The sequence below is a fragment of the Bos mutus genome, chromosome 26 (genome assembly GCF_027580195.1).
Source record: "Bos mutus isolate GX-2022 chromosome 26, NWIPB_WYAK_1.1, whole genome shotgun sequence".
Classification (NCBI taxonomy): Eukaryota; Metazoa; Chordata; class Mammalia; order Artiodactyla; family Bovidae; genus Bos; species Bos mutus.
Genome location: NC_091642.1, coordinates 23,821,848 through 23,844,525, shown reverse-complemented (window position 1 = coordinate 23,844,525; position 22,678 = coordinate 23,821,848).

Genomic DNA, 22,678 nt, shown 5'->3' with positions numbered 1-22,678 from the left:
GTCTGATGGTTAGAACATTCTTTAGTACTAACTTTCTTGTAACTGGGATGAGGATTGACTTTTTCCAGTCCTGTGGCCATTGCTGGGTCTTCCAGATTTGCTGAAATATTGAATGCAGCACCTTGATGGCATCTTGTGATTCATTCAGCCCAGCATTTCATATGATGTATTCTGCATATAATTAAGCAGTATGGCAATATATAGTCTTGACATACTACTTTCCCAAATTTGAACCAATCCATTGTTCCATGTGCAGTTCTAACTATTGCTTCTTGAACTAAATACAGGTTTCTCAGAAGACAGGTAAGGTGGTCCGGTATTCTCATCTGTTTAAGATTTTTCCAGTTTGTTGTGATCCACACAGCCAAAGACTTTAGGATAGTCAAGGAAGCATAAGTATATGGTTTTCTGGAATTCTCTTGCTTTTTTTATGATCCAATGGATGTTGGCAATTTGATCTCTGCTTCTTCTGCCTTTTCTAAATCTTCTATGCTGGCAATTTGATCTCTGCTTCTTCTGCCTTTTCTAAATCTTCTATTACCAATTCAATCTGCTTTCTCCAAACTCAAATACAATTTCATCAGGTTTAGTTCAGCCTCAAAAACATTTCTCTAAATTTATTAAGTTGCCATGACTTCTTTTGTTACATATTTTGTTATTGACCACTTTCAGATTAACTAATGGCATAACTTACTTTCAGTCATATTCTAATATCCATTATCATGTACCTAAAACATGCAGACCAGAAAGATAGCTTAAAATCCATCTCAAACATCAAGTCACAACTCTGGATGCAGGTTTAGATAAAAAAGACATTACTGAAATGCAGTGGGGAAAAAAATGGTCTTTTATATGTTCTGGTCCAATTAGATATCCATATTGAAAGAGAGAAACTTTGACTTTAAGCCTTACCATAAACAAAATTTAAAGGTCTAAATATGAAGAACCAATTTAAAAGCGTCAAGAAGAAAGCATAACAGGAAGCTTTCATAATATTGAAGTAGGCAAAAAAATTCTTAAACAACCAGAAAAGTACTACCCTAAGATAAAAGATTTATGATTTAGATATTAAAGTGGACATAGAGATGTGACTCCCAGATGGTCCTTCAAGGAAGGATCTGTTGCCCCAGCTACTGAGAGGGCCGTCAGTGGACAGTGCTCAGCTGTCATCTACTTTAGGGACAGCCTCTAGTACAGATAGCCACCTTGTCTAAGGTCATGCTCTTCCAGGGTCAGCTACAATCAATGACTGATCCAGTGAAAAAAGTGAAAGTTTTAGTCACTGAGTTGTGTTGGACTCTTTGTGACCCCATGGGCTTCAGCCTGCCAGGCTCTTCTATCTTTGGCATTCTCCAGGCAAGAATATTGCAATGGGTAGCCATTCCCTTCTCCAAGGGATATTCCTGACCCAGAGATCAAACCTGGGTCTCCCACATTGCAGGCAGATTGTTTACCATCTGAGCCACCAGGGAAGCCCAACTCATTCAAACAGATATATACAAGTTCTGCCATTTTTTCCCAACACCAGACAACTCTAAGAGGTAATAAACACTCCAGAGCTCCCCATGCATTTATTATTAACAGACATCTCTTGTTGTCTCCTCCTTCCCATGAGTGTTGGTCCAATGGACAGTATATAAACAACTTGAACAGTAGGCTTTCTCAGAGCCTGCTTTCTAGAGAACCCAAACACTGTCAGCAGTCATTCAACTTAAGAACTTTTGTTCATTGAAAGATGCCATTAAAATGGTGAAAAAGCAAGCTACTGCCTGAGTGAAAATATTTTCTATCCATATATCTGAAAACTGTCTTGCATCAAGGATAGATGAAGAACTTCTACAAATCTATGAGAAAATGACAATTATTAAAAATGAAGAAAGAACTCAACAGTCCTTCACAAAGAGGATATGCATATTGGTGGTTTACTTGTTAAGTCCTGCCTGACTTTTGTCACCCCATGGAGTGTGGCCTGCCAGGCTTCTCTGTCCACAGGATTCTCCAGCAAGGATACTGGAGTGGGTTGCCATTTCTTTCTCCAGGAAATCTTCCTGACCTAGGAATCAAACCTGGGTCTCCTGCACTGCAGACAGATTCTTTACCAACTGAGAGGGAAGCAGTACATAATAGTCTATAAGTCTATTAGTTTATAAGTCTATATGCATAATAGTCTGCAAGTTTAGATAAAGGTGCTCAGTTCTCCAGTCATTAATGAAATTACAAACAAGCCAAACAAAAGCCCGAAACAACAAAACAATGTAATACAACTACACTCACTTGAAGGCTTAAAACTACAAAGACTGACAATACCAAATATTTATAAAAGGTGAAGAAACTGGGTAACTAATGTATTGCTCCTTGGGAGGAAAGTTATGACCAACCTAGACAGCATATTGAAAAGCAGAGACATTACTTTGCCAACAAAGGTCAGTCTAGCCAAGACTATGGTTTTTCCTGTGGTCATGTATGGATGTGAGAGTTGGACTGTGAAGAAAGCTGAGCGCTGAAGAACTGATGCTTTTGAACTGTGGTGTTGGAGAAGACTTTTGAGAGTCCCTTGGACTGCAAGGAGATCCAACCAGTCCATTTCAAAGGAGATCAGCCCTGGGTGTTCTTTGGAAGGAAAGATGCTAAAGTTGAAACTCCGGTACTTTGGCCACCTGATGTGAAGAGTTGACTCATTGGAAAAGACTCTGATGCTGGGAGGGATTGGGGGCAGGAGGAAAAGGGAACAACAGAGGATGAGATGACTGGATGGCATCACCGACTCGATGGACATGAGTCCGAGTGAACTCTGGGAGTTGGTGATGGACAGGGAGGCCTGGCGTGCTGCGATTCATGGGGTCACAAAGAGTCGGACACGACTGAGCGACTGAACTGAACTGAACTGAACTGAATGTATTGCTGACAGAAGTACACTGGTTCAACTACTTTAAAAAAATGTTTTGGTGGTACCTACTAAAGAGAGATCAAGAGTTGCCACTGCTCCAACAGTTCCCCTACTAGGTATACACTCAGTATCTTCCAAATGACTTAGACAAGAATGTTCATAGCAGTGCTATTTATAATTAGTAACATTTTATATATTTTACTTTTTAACTTTACAATAGTGTATTGGTTTTGCCATATATCAAAATGAATCTGCCACAGGTATACATGTGTTCCCCATCCTGAACCCTCCTCCCTCCCTATACCATCCCTCTGGGTCATCCCAGTGCACCAGCCCCAAGCATCCAGTATCATGCATCAAACCTGGACTGGTGACTCGTTTCATATATGATATTATATATGTTTCAGTGCCATTCTCCCAAATCATCCCACCCTCTCCCTCTCCCACAGAGTCCAAAAGACTGTTCTATACATCAGTGTCTCTTTTGCTGTCTCATATACAGGGTTATTGTTACCATCTTTCTAAATTCCATATATATGCGTTAGTATACTGTATTGGTGTTTTTCCTTCTGGCTTACTTCACTCTGTATAATAGGCTCCAATTTCATCCACCTCATTAGAACTGATTCAAATGTATTCTTTTTAATGGCTGAGTAATACTCCATTGTGTATATGTACCATAGCTTTCTTATCCACTCATCTGCTGATGGACATTTAGGTTGCTTCCATGCCCTGGCTATTATAAACAGTGCTGTGATGAACATTGGGGTACAAGTGTCTCTTGCCATTCTGGTTTCCTCAGTGTGTATGCCCAGCAATGGGATTGCTGGATCATAAGGCAGTTCTATTTCCAGTTTTTTAAGGAATCTCCGCACTGTTCTCCATAGTGACTGTATTAGTTTGCATTCCCACCAACAGTGTAAGAGGGTTACCTTTTCTCCACACCCTCTCCAGCATTTATTGCTTGTAGGCTTTTGGATCACAGCCATTCTGACTGGCGTGAAATGGTACCTCATAGTGGTTTTATTTGCATTTCTGATAATGAGTAATGTTGAGCATCTTTTCATGTGTTTGTTAGCCATCTGTATGTTTTCTTTGGAGAAATGTCTATTTAGTTCTTTGGCCCATATTTTGATTGGGTCCTTTATTTTTCTGGAATTGAGCTGTAGGAGTTGCTTGTAACATTTTAGAAACAACTCAAATATCCATCAACCACATCAATTAAAAATTTATGGCATATTCATATAATGGAATGTTGTGAAGAAATAATAAGTGAACAAATTTTGGATACATTGGCAGTGGTGGTTTAGTCGCTAAGGTGTGTCTGACTCTTGGTACCCCATGGAATGTAGCCCACAGGCTCCTCTGTTCACAGTATTTTCCAGGCAACAATACTGGAGTGGATTGCCAGTTCCTTCTTCAGGGGATCTTCCCAACCCAGGGATTGATCCTGGGTCTCCTGCATGGCAGATGGATTGTAATTTTCATCTGACCACCAGGGAAGCCCCATGGATACATTGTACATGCTTAATACTGAGTGAAAGAAACCAATCAGAAAAGAAGATAAACTGTTTGATTCTAGTTATATTAAATTCAGAGACTAGTAAAACTGATCTATGGAGATGAAAATCAGCATCGTGGTTACCTTGTTTGGGAGTATTAACTGGAAGAGAAGCTGGGTGTTCTGGAGTAGTGGAATGTGTGTGTGTGTGTGTGTGTGTGTGTGTGTGTTTAGTCATTCATTTGCAACTCTTTGACTCTTTGCGACCCCATGGACTGTAGCTCACCAGGCTCCTATTTCTATGGGATTCTCCAGGTAAGAATACTGGAGGGGGCTGCCATTCTCTTCTCCAGAAGGAGTAGTGGAATAGTTCTATTATATTTTTGATCCCGGAGGTAATTATACAAGGTAAAATTCATTGAACTATACATTTAAGGTCTGTTTGCTTTATTGCACATAGGTAATACCAGAGAAGGAAATGGCTATCCATTAGTATTCTTGGCTATAGAATCCTATGGAAAGAGGAGTCTTGTGGGTTACAATCCATGGGGTCGCAAAAGAGTCCAAGTCACTTCAGTCATGTCCGACTCTGTATGACCCCATAGATGGAAGCCCAACAGGCTCCCCCATCCCTGGGATTCTCCAGGCAAGAACACTGGAGTGGGTTGCCATTTCCTTCTCCAATGCATGAAAGTGAAAGTGAAAGTGAAGTCGCTCAGTCGCATCCAACTCTTGGCGACCCCATGGACTGCAGCCTATCAGGCTTCTCTGTCCATGGAATTTTCCAGGCAAGAATACTGGAGTGGGGTGCCATCGCCTTCTCCGAGTCCAACATGACTCAGCAACTAAACAACAAAAATATCTCAACAACAGAAACAAAAATCACGTGGGCATATAAATATTTCCAGACTCCACCCTCCAGGGAATGATTTAATTTGTCTGCCTTGGCTGGGCCTTGTGCTATTTTACTTTGTCAAGCTTCCCTGGTTATTCAACTCTGCAGCCAGTGTTAAGAACCACAGGCAAGATCAAACTTTCTCACTGTATCAATTACAAGTAAAGAAACTCAGCCCTGAGAGTCAAGCAACCTACCCAAGGGGACATACAACAAATCTTATCATTGCCAGAGATGGCTCCAGGACCACGCACATCTCAGGGTTTGTATTGCACTTTTGACCATGACCACCTTGTACTGCCTTTTCCTCTTGTTACCAAGTAACAAGTTAATGCTTTTTGAACTCCTTCTTAAATCACTACTTCACATGAGTGCAAGTATACCCTCCTGAGCCTCTCATCCTGGTTACATTAATTCCATCCTGATGTGCTTTAGGTTTGAGGGACATAATTTGTTTTCCAGCAGAATTAAACTCCATTTCACAACAGAGATGTTTTCATTTGTCCACATTCAATAATCAGCTGGCTGTAATCCCAGAGATAGCCACATTGGAAAATCTTTACAAGGACAAACCTTTACTGATCTGGCTTCCTCTCCGGGTTTTATGAGAATTGAAGAGGGCAATGCACACAAAGCTTTAGCACAGCATATATTTAACAAATGGTAATGATCATGATGATAATAATAATTATTCTACTACGTCCAAGGTAAGAGAAACCCAAGTAAGATGGTAGGTGTTGCAAGAGGGCATCAGAGGGCAGACACACTGAAACCATAATCACAGAAAACTATAGTCACTCTAATCACACGGACCACAGCCTTGTCTAACTCAGTGAAACTAAGCCATGCCTGTGGGGCCACCCAAATTGGGCGGGTCATGGTGGAGAGGGCTGACAGAACGTGGTCCATTGGAGAAGGGAATGGCAAACCACTTTAGTATTCTTGCTTTGAGAACCCCATGAACAGTATGATAAGGCAAAATGATAGGATACTGAAAGAGGAACTCCCCAGGTCAGTAGGTGACCAATATGCTACTGGAGATCAGTGGAGAAATAACTCCAGAAAGAATGAAGGGATGGAGCCAAAGCAAAAACAGTACTCAGTTGTGGATGTGACTGGTGATAGAAGCAAGGTCCGATGCTGTAAAGAGCAATATTACATCAGAACCTGGAATGTTAGGTCCATGAATCAAGGCAAATAGGAAGTGGTCAAACAGGAGATGGCAAGAGTGAACGTCGACATTCTAGGAATCAGCTAACTAAAATGGACTGGAATGGGTGAATTTAACTCAGATGACCATTATATCTACTACTGTGGGCAGGAATCCCTTAGAAGAAATGGAGTAGCCATCATGGTCAACAAAAGAGTCTAAAATGCAGTACTTGGATGCAATCTCAAAAACGACAGAATGATCTCTGTTCATTTCCAAGGCAAACCATTCAATATCACAGTAATCCAAGTCTATGCCCCAACCAGTAATGCTGAAGAAGCTGAAGTTGAACAGTTCTATGAAGATGTACAGGACCATTTAGAACTAACACCCAAAAAAGATGTCCTTTTCATTATAGGGGAATGGAATGCAAAAGTAGGAAGTCAAGAAACACCTGGAGTAACAGGCAAATTTGGCCTTAGAATACAGAATGAAGCAGGGCAAAGACTAATAGAGTTTTGCCAAGAGAACGCACTGGTCATAGCAAACACCCTCTTCCAACACCACAAGAGAAGACTCTACCCATGGACATCACCAGATGGTCAACACCGAAATCAGATTGATTATATTCTTTGCAGCCAAAGATGGAGAAGCTCTATACAGTCAGCAAAAACAAGACCAGGAGCTGACTGCGGCTCAGATCATGAACTCCTTATAGCCAAATTCAGACTTAAATTGAAGAAAGTAGGGAAAACCACTAGACCATTCAGGTATGACCTAAATCAAATCCCTTATGATTATAAAGTGGAAGTGAGAAATAGATTTAAGGGACTAGATCTGATAGATAGAGTGCCTGATGAACTATGGACTGAGGTTCGTGATATTGTACAGGAGACAGGGATCAAGACCATCCACATGGAAAAGAAATGCAAAAAAGCAAAATGGCTGTCTGGGGAGGCCTTAAAAATAGCTGTGAAAAGAAGAGAAGTGAAAAGCAAAGGAGAAAAGGAAAGATATAAGCATCTGAATGCAGAGTTCCAAAGAATAGCAAGAAGAGATAAGAAAGCCTTCCTCAGCGATCAGTGCAAAGAAATAGAGGAAAACAACAGAATGGGGAAGACTAGAGATCTCTTTAAGAAAATTAGACATACCAAGGGAACATTTCATGCAAAGATGGGCTTGATAAAGGACAGAAATGGTATGGACCTAACAGAAGCAGAAGATATTAAGAAGAGGTGGCAAGAACACACAGAAGAACTGTACAAAAAAGATCTTCATGACCAAGATAATCATGATGGTATGATCACTCACCTAGAGCCAGACATCCTGGAATGTGAAGTCAAGTGGGCCTTAGAAAGCATCACTATGAAGAAAGCTAGTGGAGTTGATGGAATTCCAGTTGAGCTATTTCAAATCCTGAAAGATGATGCTATGAAAGTGCTACACTCAATATGCCAGCAAATTTGGAAAACTCAGCAGTGGCCACAGGACTGGAAAAGGTCAGTTTTCATTCCAATCCCAAAGAAAGGCAATGCCAAAGATTGCTCAAACTACTGCACAATAGCACTCATCTCACATGCTAGTAAAGTAATGCTCAAAATTCTCCAAGCCAGGCTTCAGCAATACATGAACCATGAACTTCCAGATGTTCAAGTTGGTTTTAGAAAAGGCAGAGGAACCAGAGATCAAATTGCCAACATCTGCTGGATCATCAAAAAAGCAAGAGAGTTTCAGAAAAACTTCTATTTCTGCTTTATTGACTATGCCAAAGCCTTTGACTGTGTGGATCACAATAAACTGTGGAAGATTCTGAAAGAGATCGGAATATCAGACCACCTGACCTGCCTCTTGAGAAACCTATATGCAGGTCAGGAAGCAACAGTTAGAAATGGACATGGAACAACAGACTGGTTCCAAATAGGAAAAGGAGTACGTCAAGGCTGTATATTGTCATCCTGCTTATTTAACTTCTATGCAGAGTACATCATGAGAAACGCTGGGCTGGAAGAAGCACAAGCTGGAATCAAGATTGCCGGGAAAAATATCAATAATCTCACATATGCAGATGACACCACCTTTATGGCAGAAAGTGAAGAGGAACTAAAAAGCCTCTTGATGAAAGTTAAAGTGGAGAGTGAAAAAGTTGGCTTTAATTAAAGCTCAACATTCAGAAAACGAAGATCATGGCATCTGGTCCTATCACTTCATGGGAAATAGTGTCAGACTTTATTTTTCTGGGCTCTAAAATCACTGCAGATGGTGACTGCAGCCATGAAATTAAAAGACGCTTACTCTTTGGAAGGAAAGTTATGACCAACCTAGATAGCATATTCAAAAGCAGAGACATTACTTTGCCAACAAAGGTTCATCTACTCAAGGCTATGGTTTTTCCAGTGGTCGTGTATGGATATGAGAGTTGAACTGTGAAGAAAGCTGAGTTCTGAAGAATTGATGCTTTTGAACTGTGGTGTTGGAGAAGACTCTTGAGAGTCCCTTGGTCTGCAAGGAGATCCAACCAGTCCATTCTAAAGGAGATCTGCCCTGGGTATTCTTTGGAAGGAATGATGCTAAAGCTGAAACTCCAGTACTTTGGCCAACTCATGCGAAGAGTTGACTCATTGGAAAAGACTCTGATGCTGGGAGGGATTGGGGGCAGGAGGAAAAGGGGACGACAGAGGATGAGATGGCTGGATGGCATCACTGACTCGATGGACGTGAGTTTGAGTGAACTCCGGGAGTTGGTGATGGACAGGGAGGCCTGGTGTGCTGCAATTCATGGGGTCGCCAAGAGTAGGACACGACTGAGCGACTGAATGAACTGAACTGAATGATTATTACAAGTTCAGTCAAAAACCCCACGTGCCAATGATGGAGACATAAGAGATGCAAGTTCTATCCCTGCATTAGGAAGATCCCCTGAAGGAGGCATGGCAACCCACTCTAATATTCTTGCCTGGAGAATCCCATGGACAGAGGATCCTAGTGAGCTATAGTCCATGGGGTCACAATGAGTTGGACATAACTGAAGTGACTGAGCACACAGGCACACACACAAATTTTTAACATGACTATGACACAATTATAAGCATCAGTAAATTTAACATTACTACCATATTTTTACCTAATACTGTGTGTATTAGATAAAAGGGCCTGGTGAAGACCTTAGGAACCAAAGCTGCTATTCTGTCCCTCTCCTTTTTTCTCTTGATCTTCTTGCCTATTTTCCTGTGCATAGTCTTTATTCTATATGCAGACAGGTTTTCTGAGTAATTCCATGCACCTATCCCAGTTAGGACCTCTCATTTCTTCCATTTTAAGTGCTTAATGGAAACTCATAGGAATTATAGTTTTGAGGGGAGAAATTCTAATTGGTACCTGTTGACTCAGTTGTCTCTACTGATGCACTTATTGGTAACCCAACGTGCAGGCCCTTGTATGTGGTTTTGGATCATCCCAGAAGTTGGATATGGGACAGAAAAAAATATGAAGAAATGTCAGAAAATAATTTAAATTTGATGAAAATCATCAAGGCAAAAATTTAAGAAAGTCAATAAATTCTAAGCTGGATAAACACAAAGAAAAGCATTGTAAAGTATATTACAATCACATTTTTAAAAGTCAGTGGTAAGGAGAACATCCCAAGGACAAAAAAATGTTTTAAGGTAAAATAAGTTTAGAGGAAAAAAGTTAAGAATTACCATAACTACTTGCAAATATATAGCAAGCCAGAAATTTTGAATAAAAAAAAATTCTATATAACAGAATTTTGTGAAGCAAAAGTATCCTTCAACAAGGGGATACGGCAAAGTAGCAATTTAAAATCGAAAATAGGTGATATAATTTGTCATCAGTATACTTGAAATGAAATAGATAATTAAAATAATTTTTCTAGGGGAAAGGAAATGCTAGCAGATGGAAACCAGAAGTTAGTCAATCAGTTTGGTTATGAGTCATGTCCGACTCTTTGTGAGCCCATGGACTGCAGCACACCAGGCTTCACTGTCCATCACCAACACCCAGAGTGTACAGAAACTTATGTCCACTGTATCAGTGATGCCATCCAACCATCTCATTCTTTGTTGTCCCCTTCTCCTCCTGCCTTCAATCTTTCCCAGCATCAGAGTCTTTTCCAGTGAGTCAGTTTTTTGCATCAGGTGGCCAAAGTATTGGAGTTTCAGCTTCAACATCATTCCTTCCAATGAATATTCAGGACTGATTTCTTTAGGATGGACTGGTTGGATCTCCTTGCTGTCCAAGGGATCTCAAGAGTCTCCTCCAACACCACAGTTCAAAAGCATCAGTTTTTCGGTGCTCAGCTTTCTTTATTGTCCAACTCTCACATCTATACATGACTACCTGAAAAACCATAGCTTTGCCTAGACAGACCATTGCTGGTAAAGTAATGTCTCTGCTTTTTAATATGCTGTCTAAGTCGGTAATAACTTTTCTTCCAAGGGGTAAGCATCTTTTAATTTCATGGCTACACTCATCATCTGCAGTGATTTTGGAGCTCCCCAAAATAAAGTCTCTCACTGTTTCCATTGTTTCCCCATCTATTTGCCATGAAGAGATGGGGCCAGATGCCATGATGTTAGTTTCTGAATGTTGAGTTTTAATCCAACTTTTTCACTCTCCTCTTTCACTTTCATCAAGAGGCTCTTTAGTTCTTCACTTTCTGCCATAAGTGTGGTGTCATCTGCATATCTGAGGTTATTGATATTTCTCCCGGCAATCTTAATTCCAGCTTGTGCTTCACGCAGCCCGGCATTTCACATGATGTACTCTGCAAAAGTTAAATAACAGGGTGACAATATACAGCCTTGACGTACTCCTTTTCCTATTTGGAACCAGTCTGTTGTTCCATGTCCAGTTCTAAATGTTGCTACTTGACCTGTATACAGATTTCTCAGAAGGCAGGTCAGGTGGTCTGGTACTCCCATCTCTTGAAGAGTTTCCCACATATTTTTGTAATCCACAAGGTCAAAGGCTTTGACATAGTCAATAAAGCAGAAGTAGATGTTTTTTCTGGAATTCTCTTGCTTTTTTGATGATCCAACGGATGCTGGAAATTTGATCTCTGGTTCCTCTGCCTTTTCTAAATCCAGCCTGAACATCTGGAAGTCACAGTTTACATACTGTTGAAGCCTGGCTTGGAGAATTTTGAGCATTACTTTGCTAGCCTGTGAGATGAGTGCAATTGTGCAATAGTTTGAACATCCTTTGGCATTACCTTTCTTTGGGATTGGAATGAAAACTGATCTTTTCAAGTCTTGTGGCCACTGCTGAATTTTCCAGATTTGTTGGCATATTGAGTGCAGCACTTTCACAGTATCATCTTTTAGGATTTGACATAGCTCAACTGGAATTCCATCACTTCCACTAGCTTTAATCATAGTGATGGTAGTAAGGCCCACTTGACTTCGCATTACAGTATGTCTGGCTCTAGGTGAGTAATCTCACCATTGCAGTTATGTGGGTCATGAATACAAATGAATGAAGGACAATAAAATGATTATTATGTGGGTAGATATAAAAATATTATATTATCTTTATAAAATTTAAAAAAATTGACTACTGAAAGCAAAATTTATGATTCATAAAATATGCAAAATTAACATTATATCAATAACCCCTCAAAGGAAGTCATGGAATAGAACATATGAAGGTTCTCAAAATATACATGAAATAGTATAATATCATTTGAAGACTGCCAGTCATGTCTATTAGAAACCATAATGTAATTCCCTGACAGTCCAGTAATTAGTATTTGGCATTTTTGTTACTGTGGGCCTGAGTTCAGTTCCTGGTGGGAAAACTAATATCTCACAAGCTGCACAGCCACACACAAAACAATTAGAAACCATGTTGAAATAGCTAATAAAAATTTAAAATGACAAAAACTGCACAGCTGATATAAACCAATACTGAAGTTAAAATGAAATATTCAACAATATAATCAACCCAAAAGAAACTAGTGAAAGAAAAAATCTAGATGTAGTCAAACAAACAGTGAAAGAATTGATTGAATTCTAACTAGGTTGATAATTACATGAAATATAAATGTTCTAAACACATCAATTACAAGATAGATACTATTATACTGATAACAAAAAGAAGAACCAAGTATGTATCTGTCTAAGAAGCATTTTAAATATGGAGTCACTTACAGGCTTAAATAAAAAAGGCTTAGCAATAATATATTTGAAAACACAGTACCTTTTTTTACATACTCCAACTATATTATTATCATTTAAGTATACTTTGAGACCAGATTACTGGGAATAAAGGGAATATGGTTTAATAATAAATCCATTCAACAAATAGATATCACAAGTTTAAATGTGCATATACTCAATAACAGAGCTTCAAAAAACACAAAATCAATGGTAATAAAACTAAAGTTGCAATAGATAAATACAAAATTATTGTTGGAGATTTAGATACTTTTATCTTAGTTAATAGCGATGGAAAGAAAATGAGTGTATGTATGTGTTAGTCATGCCTGACTCTTTGTAACCCCATGGACTAAGGCCCACCATGCTCCTCTGTCCATGGAATTCTCCAGGCAAGAATACTGGAGTGGGTCCCCAGTCCCTTCTCCAGGGGAACCCTCTGACCCAGGAATCAAATGGGGTCTCCTGCATTGTAGGCAAATTCTTTACCGTCTTGAGACATCAGAAAGCCCCAGCAAACGTATCAGTTCAATTCAGTTCAGTCGCTCAGTTGTGTCTGACTCTTTGCGACCCCATGAATTGCAGCACGTCAGGCCTCCCTGTCCATCACCAACTCCCCGAGTTTACCCAAACTCATGTCCATCGAGTCAGTGATGTCATCCAGCCATCTCATCCTCTGCCGTCCCCTTTTCCTCCTGCCCCCAATCCCTCCCAGCATCAGAGTCTTTTCCAATGAGTCAACTCTTCGCATGAAGTGGCCAAAGTGTTGGAGTTTCAGCTTCAGCATCAGTCTTTCCAGTGAACACCCAGGACTGATCTCCTTAAGGATGGACTGGTTGGATCTCCTTGCAGTCCAAGGGACTCTCAAGAGTCTTCTCCAACACCACAGTTTAAAAGCATCAATTCTTCGGTGCTCAGCTTTCTTCACAGTCCAACTCTCACATCCATACATGACCACTGGAAAAACCATAGCCTTGACTAGATGGACCTTTGTTGGCAAAGTAATGTCTCTGCTTTTTAATATGCTATATAGGTTGGTCATAACTCTCCTTCCAAAGAGCAAGTGTATAGCTGCCTTCGATTGGAAAATCAAACAATGTAACATAAGAGAATGCACAAGCCAAAAACAATAGAAGAAGCACTGCTTTCCTGTGCTCACAGAACATTCACCAAGATAGACTATGTGTATGCGTGAAGTTGCTTCAGTTGTGTCCAGCTGTTTGTGACCCCATGGACTGTAGCCAGCCAGGCTCCTCTGTCCATGGGCTTCTCCAGGCAAGAATACTGGAGTGGGTTGCCATTTCCTACTACAGGGTATCTTCCCAACTCAAGGATTTAACTCATGTCTCTTAAACATCACCTGTATTGACAGGCGGGTTCTTTACCACTGGTGCCACCTGGGAAGCCTAAGACCATAGTTTGGGCCATAAAATAAGTCTCAATTAACTTTCAAAGATTGAGAGCATACACAGCATGCACTGCTTGAATCAACAGTGTCAGATACTGGATGGCATCACCGCAAATGAAGCGATCATGCAATTTTGAGGATAGAACAATAGTAAGCAGTGCCCATGAAACCCACAGTCCTATCATATACTATTGGCTTAACACAAGTTTGGGATGGACTTTCCAGTAGCAGCTAAATTAACAATTTGTAGATGATATCTTATAAGGCAGAGTTGTGTCTTTCAGGAAGAAGTATGTACTTTAAACAGTGTCTCCTCAGCAATTAGAAAACATGAGTCTGGGAACCCAGGGTAAAAGTAGAACTGGACCTATTTACCATCATTTTTGGTGTACTGTTCAATGAATTTGTGCTTCCCTTGTCTGAGCAGTATTTTCCCACAGAAATATAATGCAATCTATGTAATTAATTTAAACTTATCTTGTGTGAAAATTGCTCAGTCATGTCTGATTCTTTGTGACCCCATGGATTATACCGTCCATGGAATTCTCCAGGCCAGAATACTGGAGTGAGTAGCCTTTCCCTTCTCCAGAGGATATTCCCAACCCAGAGATGGAGGCCAGGTCTCCCACATTGCAGGTGGATTCTTTACCAGCTGAGCCACAAGGGAAGTCCAAAATTATCTAGTAATCATATCTAAAAAAATAAATAAATAAAAAGAAGTCTGTGAAACTAAGCCTAATAATAAATTTTACATAATCAAATATACTCAAAATATTACTTAAACATGTAATTACATTTTGAGCTCCTATCAATGTATTTTACATTCTTTTTTTCCAAATTAAATCTTCAAAATCTGGCATATATTTTATTACTAAAGGACATCTCAATTTAGATACTAAATTTTCATTAGAGATATTTGATCTAGATTTACATTTTATAATGGAGAAGGAAATGACAATCCACTCCAGTATTCTTGCCTGGAGAATCGCAGGGACGGCGGAGCCTGTGGGCTGCCATCTGTGGGGTCGCACAGAGTTGGACACGACTGAAGTGACTTAGCAGCAGCAGCAGCAAATTTTATAAAATTTAAAGTTGAAAAAGTACAGTGAGCCTTGAACCATATGGGATTCCCTGCATGAATCCACTTAAATACAACCCCCCCACACCCAAAACTACACAGTGATCCTTGTTATACACAAGTTCTGCATTGCAAGAATCAACCAACAAAGGATCATGTACTGTGTTTATTGCCAGTGGTTGGTGAAATCTGCAGATGTGGAATCTCTATATGGAGGGCTGACTATGGGACTCGAGTATCTGTGGCCTTTGCTTTCCTCAGTGGGTCTTGGAACCAGTCCCACAAGGATACTAAGGTACAAGTCTAGATTCTTACAACCAAGTTCTTCCAAACATACTTAAAATGTTTTCAGTAAGTGCATCAAGGAAAAAAATTTTTTTCCTTCAGGGTTTTTTTTTGCATCTACACTGACTAGAATTCATCTTTCTTTCAAAAAACTGATTTGACTTTGAAAAAAATGTTTGTCAATTCCAAAATGACATCTATTTATAAATAAAACTGCTAATTCTTGCATCAGCTTGTAGTCATTAACATGAAAATCAAAGGATATGCTATAAATTGAAAAGCAACTCTAAACTTAACCGATATTAACAAAGCATTCTTCAAAGTTTTCTTGTAGTTTCTAAAACCATGTATATAACATTGGTGATTACAGTTATAGCTGTTATAGTCTGCACATTTATCTATGTCATAAAAATATATAAAGTAATCTTTTTTTTGGTATGAAAAGTGTATTCTTAACAAAAATTATCACATTTGTCTGGGGAGTACACAAATAAGCTTTCTTTCATTGACTCTTCAAATCTGTTCTTATGCAGTGAGAAAAGTATAAACCACATTGCCAGTTTTGTCTTTGATTAGTGAGTATTTGGCAAACATTACTACTATGGATTTATTGTTTGTGTCCCTTTCAAATTTAGATGTTGAAACACCAATCCACAGCGTGATGCTCTTCGGGGGTGGGGTCTTTATAACACATAATTAAGGTATAATGGGTAAGATTAATTTCTGAGAGTGAGGCCCTCACAATAAGATTAATGCCCTTATGAAAAGAGCCAGACCTCTCTGACTCTATCTCTTGAGCCTGTGAGAACACAAAAAGAAGCTGGTTGTCTACAAGTCAGGAAGTGGGCTCTCCCCAGATACCAGGTCAGCTGATGTCTTGATCTTGTCACCAGTCTCCAGTACTTTGAGAAACAAATATCTGTTCTCTACCCAGTCTATATTATCTTTTATAGTAGCCTGAACTAAAAATTACTTCTCTTTCAAAAATCTTGAATTGGAATAAATACAGTGAATTTTCATAAAATTATTTCATTAATCTACCAGTTGACATTAATGGGGCAATAAGATTATTCAATCAATTTGCTTTTAACTCTTATAAAAAGTTCTACCAACTGGTGATAATGACTCATGGCATTTGCACTTAAACAGTGAGCAATTTTAACCACTATATCCATGATACTTTTCATATAGCTTGCTTTAAAAAGCTGTATAAATCATAAATAATTTAAGTGTGTGTCATTCATTGGAATAACACAATAAGGAAAATAGTCTCTTATTTTAAAATCCAATACATCTGGACTTTAATCCTAACAAAGTTGTAGCACCACTTATTGTGAGAGAACCAACCATTTTAAATATGAACCTGAAATTCTTTTTTTGACCCATGTAAAATATTAAAATATATCTGTAATCTGAGTTCATTTTTTAGGCCTCAAATTGACAAACGATTGACAATTTCTTTGCAAATTTTGAAGCTGTTTGAGGCAAAACATACCTTAATTGTTAATAGGACAACATCTTCTATGTCATACAACTCATTTAATGCTAAAGAAAAGGATCTTCACTTCTTCAGGTATGAATCAAGTAGTCTTTGATATTTTCAGAAAGATCTGGTATTTTATGAGCAACTGTTTAGTGGCCCAAGTAGGAACCTTTCACTTTTTGTGAAATATTTTCTAGTCTGCTTTTCACAGATTTTCAACAAAATTTCTGTAACAGAAACAATAATCTTTCCATCTAATTAGTGTACGTATGTATTCATGTATCAGTACAATTTTAAAGTTGGTCAAAGTTATAATTTCAGATCCTGTTAAAAATCATTTAAAAATTTATTTTTGGATATTTAATTCTGATGTCAGTTTTCTAATTTTGATTGCTTTTTTTAACGGCTTGACAAGAAACTTCTCAAATTTTACTATGTATTTGACGAGAATCTCTCAACATTGTTCATCGTAATTTTTTTCAAATACACAGACTAACAGATTTATTTTGCTCTATGTCAGAAAATTACAGTTGTCATTCAATACGAAATTTATGACACACTTTCTCCCAGTTTCTCTCTTTTTTTTTTTTTTTTTTTTAAGAAAACTGCTAATTAGGGCTCTGGCCCCACTGTATTCTGCATATGTCTACATTTTAAATGTAACATTTCATTCATATTTATTTTAAAATATAATTTAGCTATATTGCAATGAAATAATAGGTGCTTTAATTTAATTACCAATTACAATTCACATAGGTATCTCCTAATTCATGCTGTCTGCATAACATATTAAGATAAGCACATCAAAATGTTACATCAATCTGTAGGAAAAAATACTAATTAAATCAATCTGTTGGCATCATCTAGATTGTTAATGTGTCTATGTATAATACTGGAAATTACACACAAAACTTAAAAATGTACTTTAATGAAACGATAATATCTTATGTATTTCACTACTAAAGTGAAATGCTACCACCCAATTTGTGTTTCAAACAGAGAAAGGAGTGCATCAAGGCTGTATACGGTCACCCTGCTTACTTAACTTATGTGCAGAGTACATCATGAGAAACGCTGGAAGGAAGAAGCACAAGCTGGAATCAAGATTGCAGGGAGAAATATCAATAAACTTAGATATGCAGATAATACCACCCTTATGGCAGAAAGCAAGGAAGAACTAAAGAGCCTCTTAATGAAAGTGAAAGAGAAGAGTGAAAAAGCTGGCTTAAAACTCAACATTCAGAAAACTAAGATCATAGCATCTGGTCCCATCACTTCATGACAAATAGTTTGGGAAACAGTGGAAACAGTGGTAGACTTTATTTTGGGGGGCTCCAAAATCACTGCAGATGGTGACTGCAGCCATGAAATTAAAAGATGTTTACTCCTTGGAAGGAAAAGTTATGACCAACCTAGACAGATCTCCTTGCTGTCCAAGGGACTCTCAAGAGTCTTCTCCAATGCCACAGTTCAAAAGCATCAATTCTTCATCGCTCATCTTTCTTTATAGTCCAACTCTCACATCCATACATGACTACTGGAAAAACCATAGCCTTGACTAGATGGACCTTTGTTGGCAAATACTGTCTCTACTTTTTAATATGCTGTCTAGATTGGTCATAACTTTTCTTCCAAGGAGCAAGCGTCTTTTAATTTCATGGCTGCAGTCACCATCTGCAGTGATTTTGAAGACCCCAAAAATAAAGTCTGCCACTGTCTCCCCATCCATTTGCCATGAAGTGATGGGACCAGATGCCATGACCTTAGTTTTCTGAATGTTGACCTTTAATCCAACTTTTTCACTCTCTTGTTTCATTTTCATCAAGAGTCTCTTTAGTTCTTCTTTGTTTTCTGCCATAAGGGTGGTATCATCTGCATAGCTGAGGTTACTGATATTTTCTCCCAGCAAACTTGATTTCAGCTTGGGCTTCATCCAGCCCAGAATTTCTCATGATGTACTCTGCATATAAGTTAAATAAGCAGGGTGACAATATACAGCTTACCTTCTGACTAATCCTGATATCTTAGAAGGTATATTATGGAAGAGGGTCTGGTAGGATCTTTCTATTGTTAAGTTCTTATCCTGTTCTAAAATATAAATTGTGCGAGTTGGTCTGGTAAAATTTTTACAAATTTGAGACATTCTTATGATTTTTTGTCATAACTGATTTAAAAAATATATAATTCCCTTGCTAAAGACTAGCAAAGGGGGCACTCTCCATCCCCCTTCTGATGTCTATGTCAGAAGCTTTTTCTGTCACTTTTCTTACTTTAATAAAACTGCTACACAAAAGCTCTTGAGTGATCAAGTCTGGTCTCTGGTCACAAAGCTAAATCTTCTTCGGAGATCACAAATCCAACATCATTCACTATAAGCTATCACTAGGTCAACAAGCAAAGAATAAATGGAAATGTGAAACAGGTCAGCTAATTTGGGGGGCCCGGAGCATATAAATACCAGTTACATCCTGGAGATTAACTACAGTATCAGGGGTGTAGTCTTGCTAAACTTCCTTTTGAAAATCTCCCTCAGAAATGGTAGGGAGTTTTGAAGATGCATCATGGGACAGAGTTAATGTAATGTAACAAAGGAGTGTATTTTTGTGGTGTTAGGTGGTAGACTATAGTGGATGTCGGTGGTGTCTTGCTCATATTTTCTTATATTTAGAGATCTTGTATTAGAGATCCTCTCTGCCTTATTTCTCCATGGATCACATCCCTAATAAATTATTTGCACACAACTCTTCATCTCAGGAACTGTTTCAGGGGAACCCCACTTAAGAAACACAAACATGCACAACCTTTATTTTCATTTTCACATCCCTTTAATGTTGTCAGTAAAATGTGTACAATGTGTCTATTATGTGTTCTAAAAATGCAATTTAGTGGAAAAAAAAAAATGACCTAAATGCTGTTCCTCTTTTTCTAACTGTCTAGTCTTCTTTTTGGATAGATCACACCTAGAAAGCTAGTGCAGATAGAAAGGCTGGAATTAATTTATTTTTCTCTGAAGAGATCTCAGGTCAAAAGTGTGTGTATGTGTATCTACATAAACACAGAGATAGAGAGAGATATAGAAAGAGAGGAAGAGCAGAGAGAGGTAGATAATCAACAGTCAGAGAGGGGTGTACATATTGCATCTATTATTTCTAATGATTTTCAAACTTTTATATGACCCTTTATCTTTTATGAGAGACAAAAACGAATGAATTACCCTATCTTCTGAGAATTGATTGTGTAGTAGAGAAAAGATACATAACCTTAGGTAATTCTAACTCTTAGCATTCTGTGAAAAGTGCTCTGATGAACGAAAACAGTTTCATGGTGACTGCAATAGTGAAAAACAGTAGTCAGTGAGGGCTGCCTACAGTATTCTTGGGAGTATGGAATTTAATATGGACCTTGAATCCCAAAGTATTATTTCTGTAAGAGCAGGGCTGGTGAGGGACTCCAGAGCTCTGGTTGTCGCACCTCACATGTCAAGTAAAATCTTTTACTGAGTTCTTATTTACACCTGATATTTTTCAGTAGCCAGTGTGAAGTTTTATCAATGTTTCTGAGTCATTTCCTGAGTTTGCAGTCTGACTGTAAAATAACGACTTTGATTTATTTTAAATCATCAACCATGATTTGTATCCATGTGTATAAAAATAGATATTTTATAATTGTTAATCACTTGGATTATGTTTTGTCTGTGAAACAGGGGATATAAGACCTTGTCTTGCAAATACTGGAGCTTGTGCTTTACTGAAGTCTCTAGCTCAATCCCTTGTATTTAACCTCAGCAAATTTTTGCTGTGCTTTCATTATCATTTCACCATTCTCAGGGTTAATGAATAGTTAATTATATTTTAAGGAGTTATTATCAACAAATAAAACAAAGGCAGTCATGTATATCAGGGCAGTGCCAAGTCATATTAGAGCCTGAGGCGAAAGACAAACCACTAATACTGCTCCTGTCTTTAAAAAACTTGGTATCTTGTTCATCAAAGTTTTTGCACTGATTTTGATTAAAAATATTGGACTAGAATATTATTTTCATGCCCCTTAAATTTTTCTCATGGAGCCTTATGGTCTCATCTTGGTGCCATTCTCATTATCTTACAGTTGTTCCTATTCTGATGGTGGTTATTGGGATGTGTCTACACTCTCCTAGTTAAGGATTGGAGCAGCCATTCTCTCAAAGGCTGAGAGCTACTGGTGGCTCATTACTGGGAATCATCCAGAGACTATCCATCACTGATGGTAGATTACACTGCCCTTACCAGGGGCACCCACATATGAGGACTGGTAGACGTGTGAGATGAAGTTCTGGTCGTCTTCCCCCAATCTGGGAAAGCTGTATGACCATCAGAGTTTCTGGGAGGATTTTCTCATGCCTTTTCTTGTGACTGCTTCACAGCTCAAATTCTCCCTCTGTCCAGTCTCACGTTCCCCCCAGAGCTAGTTCCAAGAGTACTTCCCTGTACTTTTCCTGTACTCCAATCTCCACTCAGACTCTGACTCCCAAGAGCAAAACCTGTGACCGCTGTGTCCAGGAGTGGCCTGAGAGAGAAGGTCCTCCAATGAGAGTTTTTGGAGCTGAAGCACATATTAGCAGGGTGACAATGAGAATCTCATCTCTCAGATCAGCGATAGGCCTTGGAATAAGAGAGCAGGACAACTTTAAAACTTTATGCACGATGAACTGAGATGCTACTGTAAAAATAAATGCACTAGCAGCTACAAGATACAAAAATCATTTGAGAAATATTGGGAAATAGGAGCCAGAAGGACACTGTTCCTCAATGCAATCGATGTTCTGAAGAAAGATAATGAAAGGCTGAGGGCCAGTTGACCAGCAATTAAGAGCTAAGAATGAAAGCCAGAGGACCTTCTGAATAGCATTAAACAGATTCATTTTCTTGCTGCTAGAGAGCTGAAAAAGATGAGGACAAGTCCCAGGACTTACTCAGAAGACCAATAGAGCTTCATAGAGTGTGGGATCTCAGACTTGATAGGTTGGCTAAGCAAAGGTCAAGATCCTGTTTGGAAAATAATAGGATCCTGAGAAATGAGACCGGGTTAATGAACTAAAAAAAAAAAAAAAAAAGTTGATTCATTAGATTCATTCAGGTTATCTGTACCTACAAAAGTGTATCACTTCTCACTGTTAACCCCACCCCCACTCTTATCTGAAGATTATGTAGAAGACTCTGCCTTACTAATCAGAACCTCCACACTTGACTACTTGATCAATAACTAGGGTTAATGCATGATGTAAACCAGCCAGGGAATGCTGGGGTTATTAAGGGAGGAAAGAAACTATATTTTAAAAGAGCTGTATGATCTGTTAAGCACATACAGGCAGAAATTGGGGCAGTATATATGGAACAAAGTTTTGAGGTGCTGGCTGAAGGGTGGCAGAATTAATTGGGTTGGATTTTGGAGACTTTACTGAGATGGGAATACTCTGAGGAGTTGCCTGCATGTAAAAGACATGCCAGAATTTTTGTGGGAAAATGCAGATGAAGGACTCAAAAGATTCAGAGAAGTAGGTTTGTTAGAGTTATATACATATACATCTTAAAAATCCACCAGATGAATATTATTCCTTGGAAAGACTTAAAAGATGATCCATTTACCAAAGCAATGAGGAATGTGCTGATGAGCTGGGAATTAGCCTCACTGAGAAGCTCAAAGATCATTAATCTCTCCTACCCTATGTTATTTCATAGTCTGAGGAGACCCAGGCCATCTGGACACCCCACAGAGCATGACACAAATGAATGTATTTGTGACTTGAGGCTAATTAGACCAGATAAGAAAGAAGTGACAA